At 44.5% G+C, this 12,911-nt stretch overlaps 1 pseudogene; it reads right to left on the reverse strand.

The window, feature by feature from the left end:
- Positions 1–5,500: 5,500 nt before the first annotated feature.
- LOC130018381 (histone H3-7-like) overlaps positions 5,501–12,911 on the reverse strand; it is a 50,656-nt pseudogene continuing 43,245 nt past the window's right edge.

Here is a 12,911-nt window from a genome sequence, read left to right on the forward strand (position 1 = left end):
AACTGGGGTGGGGAACTTCTGGGATGTGTCTTTCAACTCTGACATCTTGTTTGTTAGACAGAAGTTCAAATGCTGAGCTTCACCACTGGATGAAAGACCCAAGTGTCTCCTCTCCCTTTAGACTCAGCAGGGCTGAAGGGCTTCTATGTGGACTCCTACTGTTTGCTTTCGGGCCATCCCGGGTCATGCTCGGTTCTCTCTGGTTCTGTGCTTTGGGATTACTTCTTACTGTGCCTCGGGGGCCATATTCAGTGCCAGGGATTGAATCAAGGTCTGCTGCATGCAAGGGAAATACCATAACCTCGGTACCAACTCTCTGGGCCCAACGAAGTGTTTCTATTTAGGAATTCCTTAGCATTTGGTGGGAAAGTTTATTCAGTTTTTTTCCCCCAAACCTGATGAAAATCAGCTGAGGAATTGGGCCAAAGAATAGAAACCTTCCATGTGAGGGAAACAATAATCTTAATTTCTCTGGAGACATGATGGGTTGGGAGCCCACGGGTAACAGATGAGAGGTGCAATGAAAGGTCAGGTTGGCATTTCCAGAAACCAGTGCCCAGGAGAGAATCGGTCCTCACATATAAGTCAGTTAGTGGTTTGTGGTCAGATAGTGGTTTGTGTGTGTGTGTGTGTGTGTGTGTGTGTGTGTGTGTTCAAGGCCCTGTCTCCTGCTGAGGGTGAGTCACTCCTGCAAAGAAAAACACTAATAAGGCTATGTGCACCATGTACTTTGTATAATTGCTACACTATGACTACAGGAAACAATCACTTTGGAAGTCAATGATTAATCTTGCTGGGCCACCTGAATGTCACATTACTCAAATACCAGCAGTGTTTGCTGACACTTGCAAATATTTTATTTTTTTGTTCAGTTACGGTTTGTTGTCAGAGGGATAAATATTTTTATGATACAATCAAAGGAAATGACATTATGTTTGAGGTGCTTTGGCTGTAACCAGTCTTTCGAAATAGGCCAACAAAACCATGAAACATATGTAAGAGATTAAGATTCTAGAAATTTCTGAGAATTCCTCCATCTCATTCCAAAAAGGCCAGCGATGAATCTCAAGGGAGAATCCGGAAATACTGAAGAAGCTAAGCCAGTTCAGGTGGGGGAAACTTGGGAATGGGAAAACAAGCCAAGAAAGAAGCAAACAGGTTTGAGCACAGCCAGGAAAGTGGGGTGCTGTCCCAGGAGTGGGGTGTAAGGGGTATAAGGACCCCTTACAGATGGAACTGGTGGGCATCATCTGTAGTAGGCTGGGGCTTTGCGGGAGAACAGCCAACATTTTTGCAGCCAAACTTTGTTTGCCTGCAGGTACTTTAAGAGGAAAAAGAACTAATTCCCTTCTGTTCTGCTGGGGAGTGGAGAGGCAGAGCTGGACTCTTCTTCCCGAGTCACGTCAGAGGACCCCTAAAGAAGAGGAAGGCTTGCAAGCCCACCAAGGATCTGGGTGATAGAGGGAAGAGTGTCCCCAAAGGGGACTTTGCTGCGTTGTCAGGGCTTGTAAGAGAATGTAGGAATTGGGTGCAGGGACACTCTCCTCCCATTTGAAAGTCTGGGCAATGCGCCCACTCCCATCGTGGGAAGGAGAAGTGATTGCGGTGCCCCTCGTTGTCCCTTTATACAGCCCCCCTCCAGAAATCAGAATTCAAGTGTTGGATTAAGGGCTGTGTGTGGAAGGGGTCTTGGATTCTGTCCTTGGGTTCTTCTTGATTCAGATGCCAAGATCAAATTCTTTGTGGCAACACGGTGCCGTTTTCAGAACCATGGGGAATGTCTTTGGGGGATGATTCTCCCACACCTGGATGCTTTTCCCAGATTCCTGAGAAATGCTGTCACTTTGAGGCAGACCAAACGCCATTACCACCAGGGACAGAGGAATTTGCTTCAGAGGGAGACAGAGAGTGGCGCCTTCGCACAGGTCAGATAAAGTTAGGTCATGTCTGGCTTTGATCACTAGCCCGAACCCTTATTAAAGTCCCAATGATTTCTTCCCGGCAACCAAACATGGCAGCTGCAGGAGCTGAATCCTGACTCTTGATAAGACAGCGTGATGAAGCGCGAGAGCCCCATGTCAGGAGGGGGACACCAAGAACAAATCCCGTCTCAGCCTTCCTCCGTTCGCTCACCTTAGACCGTCTCTTCCCCGGGGGGGGGGGGGGGGGACTTGAAGGATGGGCTGGGGTCATCGTCCATACTCAGCCCCCTCTGGACGCCTGTTGGGTGTTAAGGTTGATTTCCTGCTTTTGAAGTGATCCAGCTCAGTGGAGTCCCATTGCTGTGGGCAGATCACTGGAGGCCCAAGAATTCCCTCTGACTCGAGACTGATTGTGTATTTTTAAACATTAAAGCAGCTGACAAGATATCAAAAAATTGTAAGAGTTCAGTGATTTCCAGCAACAGCTTATCTGGAAAGTTGAGCCAAAACAAGCTGTTACTGGAACTACTTGCTTCTGGTACTTATTCCAGAACCTGCGCCTCTCTCTCTTTCTCGCTCTCTTCTCTCTTTCTCTGTGTCTCTTCTGTTTCCCTCGTTCTCCTCCCCTCCCCTCTCGCCTTTTCTCCACTTTCCACTTTAGTTCTTTGCTTCCTCCTTTCCCCCTTTGTCCCCATTTTGCTGTGTTTCGGTCTCCTCCAACCCATCTTTTTTCTTTTTTCTTTTTTTTTGCCTTTTCATTATTCATTCTCTGACCCAGCTTCAGGGCAGTTGGAGTTGGACATTTTCAGTGTCTGCATCCTTTGTTTGCTCAACAACTTCTTGTTAGGGCCAGGATCAGTCAAATGTGGCTTCACTGGAGAACTGTAGGGGCCCTGTGGATGCAGATTGACCCTTTGGTGGAGCATAGGAGAAAGGAATCACTAAAGATCGCACACATTATTCAGGTTCTTCTGGGGAAATTTATGCCAACAGGGAACAGGGCCTGGGCCCTTTGGCAAGTCAGAAAGCGTGTGTTTTGTGTCTAAGTGAGGTTCTGCTGCTTATGGTCCTGGCCTTGCTGGTCCAAGTCTGTTAGGGGTCTCCCTATCCCCGCCCCCACTGCCCAAGCATCCCGTTCTCTCTGACTGTTTCCTACATTCTCCAGTTTCCTTTCAGCAACCCAGCAGTGGTCCCATGGTCCCATCTCCACTCTAGTCTCATTCCCAGGGAATCTTGGTGTGATCCAGCTTCTATCCTGCTCCATCAATATTTTGTTCCAGGATTCTCGAGGCCTCAGGGAGGTCAAGCACTCAGCATGGATTTTCTCAGGGCAGGCCCTTGGTTTCTGATGTCAGTTCACTTGCCCTTTCTGGGGCAAGGTCTCTGGGTTTAGACATTCTTTGGTGTTTTCTTTTATTTTTTATTTTTTTTATAATTTATTTCTTTATTGAATCACTGTGGGAAAAGTTACAGAGCTTTCGGGTTTAGGTCTCAGTCATGTAAATATCAAACACATTTCCCTTTACCAATACTTATTTTTAACCCCGAACCCCAATAGACCCCCACCTCCCCCCACCCCTCCCAATTCTTGTGAGGCAGATGAGTTCTAGTTAATACTCTATCTACTTTGGCTAGATACACTGTTTCGATAGAAGATGCACATTTATTGTTTAGAGTTTACGACCCCCCCCCCCAATCAGATATGCTGAAACAGCGTTGTGAAATGATTTGCTTTCTACAGCTGGGTTTAAGAATTAAATGATGTCGCGCGGCTGCTATTGCGGCCGCGCGGTTTTGGATTTCTGCTATTTTACTTATTAACCCTGGAAGAATTTCTATTAAAAGTTAGATAGTTAAGAGATTGGTTTCTGTGCCTGGAGTCGTGGCCGTGCCGGAGAGCCGCTCGTGGGGGGCAGCTGGCGACCTCGGTCGGGCGTGGAGGATGGCCCCTTACGCCCCCCTTCCCATGAGGTCCCTGCCGCCCCCAGCCGCGGCTCAAACCTGCTGTCCACAAGGCTCCCGTGCGGCCGCCATCTTTCTTTCCAGAGACTGGTGTTTTCTTTTAAAGAAATTCTTTTAAAATCTCCCCCACCCCAGGGAGATTGGTCCTGTCCACCTCAGTTGCATTGGTAGCTGAGATTATTATAATGTAGAGTCAGGGGTCAGAATGGTCAGCTATTAGGAGTCCTCTGGTGTCTAGGTTGTCATCTCAGAGTGGGAATCTGAGGTTGTCTAGAGTCGGTGTTTAAGCCAACCTTATTCCAATAGAGCTGGGTCTGAACCACCACTCTCCTAGCTGGAGAATGATTTCTTTCTTCCCCGAAACACCTGTGTAAGGAACTGGACACTGCCAATGGTCAGACCATGAGAAGTCCTCCTGGGTGGAGAAGTCTAATGCTATTACTATCCACCCTTGGTAGCCAAAAGGTAATGTAGGAATGGAAAAGGGAAGTCATGATGATTGGGTGTCCAGCAGCACATGAGTTACAATGCAAGGAGTGATTTAAAATTTTCTGGCCACTACGTTCAAGGAAGTAAAAAATTGAATTAATACACTTGAATTATAGTGATTAAATTAATTTTAATGACTTTTGTTTAACTGGACACAAAGTATGTCACTGTCACTGTCTTCCTGTTAATCATCGATTTACTCGAGTGGGTGCCAGTAGCATCTCCATTTGTCCCAGCCCCTGCGATTTTATTTTATTTATTTATTTTTTTAATATAGGAGTACTGCTATTTATTCAGCTACTGATTAGGCTGATTGAATTGGGCATGAACTCCACCTTACTTTGTTTTTCATTTTTTTTATAATTTTATTTATTGAATCACTGTGAGAGCAGTTACAAAGCTTTCAGGTTTAAGTCTTGAAAGACTTCTACATTGTACATTTAATTCTACAATGAAACACCTGTACCTTCACCAGTGCCCATTCTCCAGCACCAAAAGCCCCAGTATACTCCCACCCCACACCCTACCCTACCTGTGGTGCAGATGACCTCCACATTACTCTCTCTCTGCTTTGATTACACTCAATATTTTGACACCTGACTCATCATTATTATTTGGGATTTTACTCCAACACTTGGATCTGCCAAATAGGCAACAGTAGACAATTTGTTTTTTATTGCTGGTTATGAATAACATGATGTTGATTTTGAAATTCTGAAATTTTAACAATTAAATCTGGAGGGATTTCTGCCAAGACCTGCTGGGTTTTGAGATTTGTTCCTGAGTCTCTGGGATCATGGTTGTTTAGAAGCTTGATCAGGAGCCAGAGAGGCCATTTGTGGGCAGCAACTCATTGGAATGGGGAGGAAAGGGCCGGCTCCACCTCCATCCCATGAGGCCCCATGTGTCTTGTCACCGAGGGCCCAAATCTGACTGTCCAATGGTCTCTGGAGGATGGCGGCCACCGAGTTGCCAAAGGGGAGCAGGCGGAGGGACAGCACCCTTTCCCCCGCTTGGGTGGCCCGGCGACTGTAATCTACTGCGTGGTCTGGATGCATTTCTGCCAAAAGCTGCTGGGTTTCGAGATTTGTTTCTGAGCCAGACCTGAGATTTTAGCATCGTAAACTTTATGCCCTCTCTCCAAGGATGCGGCACGCCAACTGGATGTCCTTGGGTATAATGGTGACGCACTTGGTGGGGAAGGCGCAGAGGTTGGTGTCCTCGAAGAGCCCCACCAGGTAGGCCTCGCGCGCCTCCTGCAGTGCCATGACGGCCGAGCTCTGGGAGCGCAGGTCGGTCCTGAAGTCCTGTGATCTCGTGCACCAGCGCTAGAATGGCAGCTGGCGGATCTCGTGTAGCACCATGGCGATGGGCCAGTAGCAGTGTGGCTTCTTCACACCACCTATGGTTGGCACGCTCTCAAGGGCCGCCTTGGTGGCCAGCTGCTTGCAGGGCGCCTTCCCAACTATTGACTTGTGCGCTGTCTGCTTAGTACGAGCCCTCTTGTTCTTCCCAACTCAGCTAGAGACTCCTTTAGGGTTAGAGAAATGAGACCCATTTTAGCTACTGTTGTTGGCATATTTGGTAGTCACAGTTGGCTTGTCATGCTCTGCCGTGCAGGCTGGATACCCTCGATAGCTTGCCGGGCTCTCCAGGGTGGTGGTTGGGGAGATGGATGAATTAGTTATCACAAATAAAATGCTTCATAATGACAGCTTTACCACCATGCCCCCAAAATATAATGCCAATATAATATTATCAAGGAGATACTTGACATTCTTCCCTTCATACTACAGCTTTGAAACCTGGAGTGCCATTTACTTGTGCATGTAGTATAGTCCAACTGGGAATGATGTGGTTCTACGACATCTATTCTCGTTCTATCAAGTGTACTGAATCTGTTGCCTGTCGCATGAGTGTGCTGGGCTGTTAGCCAGGAGGGTCAGGAAAGTCAGGTTTGTTCTTCCTCACTATAAATTATGCGATAACCATTTATGAAGCAGACCAAGACACCATCGAGGGGGAAATGAAGGGGATACCTTTAAGACATGGGCTGTATATCAGCTCTGTGCAGGCACTACAACCGCCAACTATGGCATGTGTTGTGTTACATTCTAGGGTCATTTGGAGGCTCTGGATGCTGCATTGTGGAAGCCACCGGGTACCTAGGTGGCCTATGGGCAGCATAAGGAAGAAAAATTCACTCATCCTGAATGAAGGCAGAGAAGAAGAATAGAAGGACATCTGGGCAAAGGCCTCGAGATTTAACCTGGGTGATAGAAGCTCTAACTCATAGGAATCACAAAAATGAAGAATCAAGCTGAAATTGCAAAACAGGAGGTTTTGTTGAGATCCCAAACTGGGTCCCCAAAAGCCCGAGGAAGAAGTGCTGAGAAGGCATTTCTGAGATTGGTGGTGCCTTACCCAAACCTTAAAAAAGCAGTCCAGGTTTGCTAATCCAAGCAAAGGTCTACCTGCTGCAAGGAAGGAAGATAAGTCAGCAGACGGTTGAGCCCCATGCAGCTTTTGGCCCTACTATAGGATTAAATTATTGGTGGTAGGAAATGTCCAAAGATGGAAAAAGAAGTTCTAGCTAGATAAAAATTTGTTGCAATCATTTGTGAAAAGATAAAGCCCACATCTTTAAAGAAAATATGAGGGGAAAAAACAATCTACATTTTGATGACTATTGGTAATGTCTAAAGAAATGATTCTTATTTTCTTTACATTGGGTTTAAAAACAATAACTTCAGGAAAGAATCTTTTTCTCCTGAATGTTGTTTAAAAAAGCAATACTGTAGCTTTTGTTGAGCATAATCTAAAGGAGAAGATGTATTTCAAGTATTACACTAAATCATTTTAGGTTATAAATAAATTTCAATGGTAAACTAATATCAAGGAAAGGAATTATATTGTACATTTTCATATTTGACATACATTAATTTTCCTGGAATCTTCTTTTTAAATTAACAAAGGTTTTAATTTTTTAAAAAAATGAAAACTGGCATTTTGAGTTTTCAGTTGATATTCATCAGACCAAAAGGCATCACATAACTTCAGCCAAATTAACAGAAGTTGGTGAGCAAGAGATGGGCTGGCTGGAATTCTAGGTCCAATTTCAGTTACACTCACAAACAGGCAGCGAATTTTGTAGCTTCCTGGAGTTCCAGGGAGGGAAGAGGTATCAAGATCTTCACTATACAAAGGAGAGAGACAGGAACCATCCAGGTACTGTAAGCCATAGGGTACCAATCATCCTGGTGGAGGCGCCTTGTTTATGGGGGAAGTTGATGAGAATCATCCATGTCAGCTTCTCTCTTCCTCAGCTCTGCCATTCTCGTACTGTCATGTCTCTTGGGAAGGAATGGTTACAAGAAGACCATCCACACATGCCACCCAGACTGAATGTCATTCAGAGAAGATTCTTCATTGGGACATTGCATCATTCAGAATCCCTCCCACCTCCGAGACAAACCATTTCAGTGGTGTTTTCAGCACCCCCCCACCCCCACCTTGGTAGACTGGAGTCAGTCTTTGGTTGAACGAAAATTGAAAACCAAACATACAACTGTGACACACAATTTGTAAATGGCAATGTATGTTACAATCTAAAAATGCAACATGTCACTGTTAGCTAAATTTCCATCATGCAGTTCTCAGTAAAAATACTATAGAGATGAAAGAAAATGTATTAAAATGACTAACTTTTGTCTATCAGAGAAGTATATGAAGCATCTTGATTTTCTTTCCCTGAATGTCTTTTAGGAGTGGACCACACTTTGTGAAATTAAAGGGACTTTTAGAGTGAATTCTCTGTTCACCCATGACACTTGAGGAGGTAATAGGAGTACTTCTCATCTGACACTCTGCTCTAGCATTGATGAGACTTGTATTCCCATTATTCAACTATTCTTTTGCAATAACCACATCAGGAGTCAGAGAAATGAAGGAAATAACTTTTATTATTGGGGTCCAAGCCTCCGTTTCTCCGGTTAACAAGAGCAGACTTCTAGATTGTGAATTTACGTAATTTCTCTGAGCTTCAATTTCATGACCTATTCGTTGAGGCTAATAATATTTCCCACAGTGCTGGGAAAGTTTTGTGAAATAAAGCTGAAGGGTGTTCATGAGAGGGTCCATCAGAACGATGGGTGCTAAATAAATGGTAGCTACCCAGGCCACGGGGGAGGCGGATTCTAATTATTACTTATGAAAGTGAGAGGATAGCACAGAAAAGTCTTAATATATTCAACTCAATGGATTTACTGTGTAAAAAGCCCTGTGTGTGCAGATGTGTATGTTTGCGGAATGTGGAGTTTCATGTCTGACGATGTCCTTCAGCTCCAAAGCTTTCTCCCTGCTGTCCCAGAGCTCCCTAACGTGAGTGTTGTGAAGCAGCCATGATAAAAGTAGTTTCCGTGGGCCAAAGCGAGAAGTGATCGGAGAAAGAGGAAGGAAGAGATGGAGTTTAAGAGCCAGTCGTGTGGCCCCAAATGAGAGAACTGACAGTAGTTCTGACTGGCGAACAGGCAGGAGAGAGAGGCTGTGTGGTCATGAATGAGTGTCCACACGATATGTATTTTTGTACCTAGCAGAGATATCTTTGGTATTTATTGACTTTTTTTTTTTAACCACACTTGTGCTCAGGGGTTACTCCTGGCTCACTGCTCAGGGTTCACTTCTGATGGTGCTGAGGGGACCCTTTGGGGTATCAGGGATCGAACCCAAGTTGACTGCATGCAAGATAAATACCCTACCCACTGTACTATCTCCCTGGCCCCTGACCTTCATTTCAAAATAACTTGACTTAGGTGTATTTACATACAACAAAATACACTTTTTATTGGTTATTTTGCGGGATTTTTGGTGCTCAGGGGAACCCTTAGATGCAGAGAATCAAATAGGGCTGCCTGCATAGCAAACATGCAATTCCACAAATGCTCCCATTTTAGACAAATGTGTATATTACCACCTTTACAATCAATGTCTTGAGAATTTCTATCCTTCTGGAAAGTCCCGTGACTACTAAGTTCTAATGCTTTTATCACCCTATCTTAGGCAAACATTGTTCTTTTTGGCTCCTGTACTGTGCCATGGGGGCACCCTGGGACACCGCAGAAAACTCATGGAAAGACAGACTTTCAAGTGCTATGGGAAAACAGTAGCCATAGCACAGCAGATAGGGCATTTGCCTTGCATGTGGCTGTCCTGGGTTCGATTCCTCCATCCCTCTCGGGGAGCCCAGCAAGCTACCGAGAGTATCCCACCCACACAGCAGAGCCTGGCAAGCTCCCTGTGGCATATTCAATATGCCAAACACAGTAACAACAAGTATCACAATGGAGACATTACACAATGGTGCCCGCTCGAGCAAATTGATGAACAATGGAGGACAGTGTAAGGCCCTCCCGTTGATCGTCGATTTGCTCGAGCGGGCCCAGTAACGTCTCCATTAGAGACTTTGTTGTTACTGTGTCTGGCATATCGAATACTCTCGGTAGCTTGCCGGGCTCTCCGAGAGGGGCGGAGGAATCGAACTCGGGTCGGAGGACAGTGCAGTGCAGGGAATCAGGAGGAATCTTCCGGGAATCTTTGTCATGAAGTTGCTTGGCTCTAACTACTTACTGGACAGAATGGCTAGGTATTTCTTTTGGATTAGGCACCATAAAAAAAGCCCAAGATTAATAATAGCTTTTCAGGGCTTGTTCATACTGTTGCATGCATTGCCGTGTCATTCCGTAGCTGACAAGTATTTTAATGAACACAATTTCTCCAAAGAAAGCTGCCACGAACGCTCACATACAAATCTTTTAGGTTACATATGTTTTCATTTTTCTTGGGTAGAAATGTAGAAGCAGAATTTCTGGGTCATATGTTAAGTGTATGTTTGATTTTTTTCAAAAACTGCAAAACTGTTTTCCAAAGCACAATTTTACACCTCCGGTTGCTCCACTTTCCTGCCAATATGGCATTGCCAGTCTCTTTAATTTTAGCCATTCCAGTGGGTGTATGCTGCTATCTCATTGTGCTTTTAATTTGCATTTTCCTGATGACTAATGATATTGAGAATTTTTCCAAGTATTGGCCATTTTATTTCCTCTTTAGTGAAGTTGGTTCAAATTTTTTTTACCCATTTTAAAATACAGTTAACTGTTTTGGCTTGTGATTAAGCTATAAAACTGTTGTATGTTCTGTTGTTCTAGGCTATAGTTTATCTTTTTGTTGTCTGAACAGTGTTTTTCAAAATCCAAAGCTTCCCATTTTGCATATTTATTTTGTTAATATTTTATTTATAGTTTATACTGTTTTGGGTGTGTGTGGTAGGAATTATTATTTTTAATATATATTTTTTCTTTTTTGGGTCACACCTGGCAATTCACAGGGATTACTCCTCGCTCTTCATTCAGGAATGAAGATGCCTGGTGATGCTCAGGGGACCATATGGGATGCTGGGAATCGAACCTGGGTCGGCATGTGCAAGGCAAACGCCCTACCCGCTGTGCTATCGCTCCAGCCCCTTTTTTCAAATAATTTAAAAAATTAAATCACTATGAAACACAGTTACAAAGTTGATCATGATTGGGTTTCAGTCATATAATGTTTCAAAACCCGTCCTCCTACTAGCGCACATTTCCTACCACCAATTTCCCAAGTGTCCCTCCTCCCACCCCCTTCAGCCTGCATCAGTGGTAGACACTTTTATCCTCTCTCTCTCTCTCTCTCTCTCCCCTCCCTCTCCCCTTTTGAGCACTATGATTTGCAATACAGATACTAAAGATTATCATGTTTGTCCCTTTATCTACTTTCAGTACTCAGTTCTGGTTCTGAATGATCATTTCCAACTATTGCTGTCATAGAGGTCCCTGAATAAAAATTATTTTTAACTTGCCCCTAATTACAATTTTTTCCCTACTTTTTCATAGGTGTCTTGTAGTTTTAAATGCTTTTGAATTTAGGCTAATGATGTATTTTGAGTTTGTTTCTGGAGGGGTGAGGTTCCTTTTTCTTTCGACATGTCCAGCTATTCAGGAAAATTGGTTGAAAGGATAGCTCTTTCCCCCAGCGACTCACCTCGGCATCCTTGCTGAGTGTTACCCGTGTCTGTCTGTGGACTCTCGCCTCTCCTTCCCCTTTGTCTGATGCCAACCTACCGCTGACGCCTCAGTGTGTGTTTCTGTAGCCTTGAGGTTCAGGTTAAGGAGCTGGAACAACAGGACAGGACTTGGGACATTTGACGGAGGAGAACCCAGTCTCTCCCCAGCCCAGGTCTGATGAGCCCTTGTTCAGTGTGGCCCCAAACCAACATAAAGAAACTAAAATTAAGCTTGAAATCTGGGTCACTAAGCACTTCTGCTTTACGTTTCCTTTCCAAATTGTTTTGGATAATGATATGCCATTTGAGTTTTTCTTTTATACATTCCAGTGTATGCCTATCTTTATTTAAATTTTCCCCCTCATTTTATTTTGTGAAAGCACCGTGATTTTGAAAGTTAGTCAGAGTTGGGTTTTAGGTGTCCAGTGTTTCCTTCTCTCCACCACAGAGAGACTTTCCCCGTGCATGAGCAGGCTAACTCACATGGTTTGTCAGCCTCTTCAGTAATAAAAATAGAATGAAAGCTGTTATTAATATTAACCCAATAGAGGCAGTGCTGAAAGGGATAATAGTAAAATGGAAAGGAGCGTTTGTGTGGTAGGAAAAAAAACACAACTTCGGGAGCCCAGATGTTCTGGTTGGAATCATATTCTTGTTGTACCACTGAAATTTTTAAAAATAATTTTGGATTGATTTCTTTCTTCCCTTTGTTGTTGTTAGACTGGAGGGGGGTGTTTACACTCTTGTTTGTGGTGCAACAGTCTGTTCCCTGTCAGTTATGGTTCTGGGATCCTGAATGACGCCCCATGGAATCAATCTTTTCAGAATGGTGCCAGGGATGGAACTTGTGGCCTCACACCTGTGATGTAGGCACTTCCCCCGTGACTCACCCAGGACCTCCTTTCCCCTTTCTTATTGTGAGACATTATGAGAATGTCTAATTTCACCGGGAAAAACCAGCCCCCAGCTCTCGCCAAGCCCCTCCCGGAACCACAGCGCCCCCCAGACTTCACAGGTACCAGACCCTCTCAGACCAGCTCTCTCTCACTCAAGGGACCCCAACTTCCCCCCTTCACTCTAGCAGACAGTCTCTTTGGAGCAGGCCAGACATTTTTTTGTATTTTTATAATTTTTAATTTATTATTATTATTATTTGCTTTTTGGGCCACACCTGACAAAGCTCAGGGGTTACTCCTGGCTCTGCACTCAGGAATCACTCCTGGCGATGCTCAGGGTACCATATGGGATGCTGGGAATCGAACCCGGGTTGGCTGCATGCAAGGTAAACGCCCTGCCCACTGTGCTGTGGCTCCAACCCCTATTTTTCATTTTTAAAAAAATTGTGATACATTGGTTTACAAGACTGTAAGTACTTCTCTCCTTTTGGCGTACTGTGTCACCATGGCATGGGCATGTCAGCCATCGAAATGCCACTGTCTCTCCGC

This window comes from Sorex fumeus, unplaced genomic scaffold (assembly GCF_029834395.1).
Source record: "Sorex fumeus unplaced genomic scaffold, SorFum_2.1 ptg000264l, whole genome shotgun sequence".
Taxonomy (NCBI): Eukaryota; Metazoa; Chordata; class Mammalia; order Eulipotyphla; family Soricidae; genus Sorex; species Sorex fumeus.